This window comes from Aegilops tauschii, chromosome 5 (genome assembly GCF_002575655.3).
Source record: "Aegilops tauschii subsp. strangulata cultivar AL8/78 chromosome 5, Aet v6.0, whole genome shotgun sequence".
NCBI lineage: Eukaryota > Viridiplantae > Streptophyta > Magnoliopsida > Poales > Poaceae > Aegilops > Aegilops tauschii.
This window is the reverse complement of record NC_053039.3, coordinates 367,096,289-367,101,242: the sequence shown is the minus strand read 5'-3', so window position 1 is coordinate 367,101,242 and position 4,954 is coordinate 367,096,289.

Sequence of the window (4,954 nt, the reverse complement as noted above, 5' to 3'; positions counted from 1 at the left end):
CATCACCGCAATCTTCACCAACAACTTCACCGCCATCATCACCAACTCTTCCCCCTCTATGCAGCGGTGTAACCTCTCTCTTACCCGCTATAATCTCTACTTAAACATGGTGCTCAACGCTATATATTATTTCTCAATGATGTATGGCTATCCTATGATGTTTGAGTAGATCCGTTTTGTCCTATGGGTTATTTGATGATCAAGATTGGTTTGAGTTGCATGTTTTATTATTGGTGCTGTCCTATGGTGCTCTCCGTGTCGCGCAAGCATGAGGGATTCCCGCTGTAGGGTTTGCAATATGTTCATGATTTACTTATGGTGGGTGGCGTGAGTGACAGAAGCATAGACCCGAGTAAGTAGGTTATTTGCGTATGGGATAAAGAGGACTTGATGCTTTAATGCTATGGTTGGGTTTTACCTTAATGATCTTTAGTAGTTGCGGATGCTTGCTAGAGTTCCAATCATAAGTGCATATGATCCAAGTAGAGAAAGTATGTTAGCTTATGCCTCTCCCTCAAATAAAATTGCAATAATGATTACCGGTCTAGTTATCGATTGCCTAGGGACAAATCACTTTCTCATAACAAAAAGATCTCTACTAAAACTAATTTAGTTGTGTCTTTATCTAAACAGCCCCTAGCTTTTATTTACGTGCTCTTTATTTTCTTGCAAACCTATCCAAAAACACCTACAAAGTACTTCTAGTTTCATACTCGTTCTAGGTAAAGCGAACGTCAAGTGTGCGAAGAGTTGTATCGGTGGTCGATAGAACTTGAGGGAATATTTGTTCTACCTTTAGCTCCTCGTTGGGTTCGACACTCTTACTTATCGAAAACTATTGCGATCCCCTATACTTGTGGGTTATCAAGACCTTTTTCTGGCGTCGTTGCCGGGGAGCAATAGCGTGGGGTGAATATTCTCATGTGTGCTTGTTTGCTTTATCACTAAGTAATTTTTATTTGCTGTTCTTAGTTGTTCTCTATCTTTAGTTATGGATATGGAACACGAAATACCATAAAAATCAGGTTTACTTGCTACTCATGGAGATGGGGAACCTCCTAAAACCCTCGATGCTTGTTATGTGACAGATATTATGTACTACTTTGATAATCCAGAGAAAACCCCATTCAATTTGGTAATGGGAGTAACGTTGGATCAACGTGAATACTTTAGGGATTATCGCTTGACACAAAAAGGGAAACTATTATGGGATCAAATTTATATATTGAAGTGGTATGCTCGGCAAGTATGCTTGAGTTATGATTATACTTGTTGCTCTAGGATGAAGGCTCCACACCTTCCCTTTTCATGCAAATTTAATGATAATAAAACCTTAGCTTCTTATGCTAATGGTATATATGATTACTATGATGTGGAACAAATAGAAGAATTTGTTGCTTTTATGGGTGCTTATGAAATTGAATCTTTGTTTGAAAAGTATGAAGCTTTTGATGATGATGTTTATAGGCCTGAAAATTTTGCTATATTGAAATATTGTTATGAGAATTATGAATACAATTCTGATATTAATGCACTTATTGAGAAAGTCTCCGCTGTCCAAGAAGAGACTAATATTTTGCAGGAATCTATGGAAGAAGAAATTGATGAAGCTGTGAGCTCATTGGATGAAAAAGATTAGGAGGAGAGCAAAGAACAAAAGGAGGAAGAGCGGATTAGCTACCCATGCCCACCTTCTAATAAGATTAACTCTTCAACTCATACATTGTTTAAATTCCCTTCGTGCTTACCGAAGGATGATTGCTATGATGATTGTTATGATCCCGTTGATTCTCTTGAAATATCCCTTTTTGATGATGCTTGCTATGCTTGTGGCCAAGATGCCAATATGAATTATGCTTATGGAGATGAACTTGCTATAGTTCCTTATGTTAAACATGAAATTGTTGCTATTGCACCCACACATGATAGTCCTATTATCTTTTTGAATTCTCCAAACTACACTATATCGGAGAAGTTTACCCTTATTAAGGATTATATTGATGGGTTGCCTTATACCGTTGCACATGATGATTTTGATGAATATAATATGCATGTGCTTGCTGCTCCTACTTGCAATTATTATGAGAGAGGAACTATATCTCCACCTCTCTATGTTTCCAACACGATAAAATTGCAAGAAACTGTTTATACTATGCATTGGCCTTTACTATGTGTGCATGAATTGTTCTTTTATGACATGCCGATGCATAGGAAGAGAGTTAGACTTCGTTGTTGCATGATATATGTTACCTTGTGCTCATTACTAAATGCCAAATCATTGCTAATTAAAATTGGCTTTGATATACCTTGGGATCCGGGTGGATTCATTACTTGAGCACTATATGCCTAGCTTAATGGCTTTAAAGAAAGCGCTGCCTGGGAGACAACCCGGAAGTTTAAGAGAGTCATTTATTTCTGTTGAGTGCTTTTATATAGTTTAAAAACAAAAAAAAATAAAGAGGGGAACCCAAAACTTTCCAAAAAAAGTGTGAAAGTGAGATAGACGAGCATTGTGAAAGTGGGGGACGTCCTTAAAGTTGTTCAGGCCCATGGAAGCTTTGTGAATTTTAATTACAGAAAGTTTTCAATAAAAATAATTACCCCCTTTTACAATTCCATTGTATTATAAAAAGAATGTGCCAAGGTTTGCCTTTAGGATGTTTACAATGCTTGTTGGTTTGTGCGGTGCAGGACAGAAACTTTGGCTGTAGTGTGCGATTTTTAGTTTTTTACTGGAAAGTCAAATGGTTCTGATTATTTTTGCAATGTCTTTCTATACAATTTTTTTATTTTTCCTAATTTTGGCAGATTTGTTCAAGTACCAGAAGTATGGTTAATGTTCAGATTATTACAAACTGTTCTGTTTTAGACAGATTCTGTTTTTGATGCATAGTTTGCTTGTTTTGATGAAACTATCAATTTATATCAGTGGATTAAGCCATGGAAAAGCTATATTACAGTAGATATAATGCAAAAACAAAATATGAATTGGTTTGCAACAGTAGTTAGAGTAGTGATTTGCTTTATTATACTAACGGATCTTACCGAGTTTTCTGTTGAAGTTTTGTGTGGATGAAGTGTTCGATGATCGAGAATGTCTCGATGTGAGGAGAAGAAGGAGAGGAAAGAGCTCAAGCTTGGGGATGCCCAAGGCACCCCAAGTAAATATTCAAGGAGACTCAAGCATCTAAGCTTGGGGATGCCCTGGAAGGCATCCCCTCTTTCTTCAACAAGTATCGGTATGTTTTTGGATTCGTTTCATTCATGCGATACGTGCAAATCTTGGAGCGTCTTTTGCATTTAGTTTTCATTTTTCTTTTATGCACCATGCTGGTATGATATAGTCTTTGGTTTATTTATAGAATTCTCTTTGCACTTCGCTTATATCTTTTGAGTATGGCTTTATAGAATGCTTCATGTGCTTCACTTATATCATTTGAAGTTTGGATTGCCTGTTTCTCTTCACATAGAAAACCGCCATTTGTAGAATGCTCTTTTGCTTCACTTATATTTGTTAAAGCGTGGGCATATCTTTTGTAGAAAGAATCAAACTCTCTTGCTTCACTTATATCTATTTAGAGAGATGACAGGAATTGGTCATTCACATGGTTAGTCATAAAATCCTACATAAAACTTGTAGATCACTGAATATGATATGTTTGATTCCTTGCAATAGTTTTGCGATATAAAGGTGGTGATATTAGAGTCATGCTAGTGGGTAGTTGTGGATTGTAGAAATAGTTGTGTTGAAGTTTGTGATTCCCGTAGCATGCACATATGGTGAACCGTTATGTAACGAAGTCGGAGCATGATTTATTTATTTATTGTCTTCCTTATGAGTGGCGGTCGGGGACGAGCGATGGTCTTTTCCTACCAATCTATCCTCCTAGGAGCATGCGCGTAGTACTTTGTTTTGATGACTAATAGATTTTTGCAATAAGTATGTGAGTTCTTTACGACTAATGTTGAGTCCATGGATTATACGCACTCTCACCCTTCCATCATTGCTAGCCTCTTCGGTACCGCGCATTGCCCTTTCTCACCTCGAGAGTTGGTGCAAACTTCGCGCGGTGCGTCCAAACCCCGTGATACGATACGCTCTATCACACATAAACCTCCTTATATCTTCCTCAAAACAGCCACCATACCTACCTATCATGGCATTTCCATAGCCATTCCGAGATATATTGCCATGCAACTTCCATCATCATCATATACATGACTTGAGCATTTAATGTCATATTGCTTTGCATGATCGTAAGATAGCTAGCATGATGTTTTCATGGCTTGTCCGTTTTTTGATGTCATTGCTACGCTAGATCATTGCACATCCCGATGCACCGCTGGAGGCATTCATATAGAGTCATATCTTTGTTCTAGTATCGATTTGTAATATTGAGTTGTAAGTAAATAAAAGTGTGATGATCATCATTATTAGAGCATTGCGCCAGTGAGGAAAGGATGATGGAGACTATGATTCCCCCACAAGTCGGGATGAGACTCCGGACGAAAAAAAAATAAAAAAAAGAGAAAGGCCAAAAAAAAGAGAAGCCCCAAAAAAAAGAAAAAAAGAGAGAAAAAGAGAGAAGGGGCAATGTTACTATCCTTTTACCACACTTGTGCTTCAAAGTAGCACCATGTTCTTCATATAGAGAGTCTGTTGAGTTATCACTTTCATATACTAGTGGGAATTTTCATTATAGAACTTGGCTTGTATATTCCGATGATGGGCTTCCTCAAATGCCCGAGGTCTTCATGAGCAAGCAAGTTGGATGCACACCCACTTAGTTTCCAGTTTGAGCTTTCATACACTTATATCTCTTAGTGCATCCGTTGCATGGCAATCCCTACTCACTCACATTGATATCTATTGATGGGCATCTCCATAGCCCGTTGATACGCCTAGTTGATGTGAGACTATCTTCTCCTTTTTGTCTTCTCCACAACCACCATT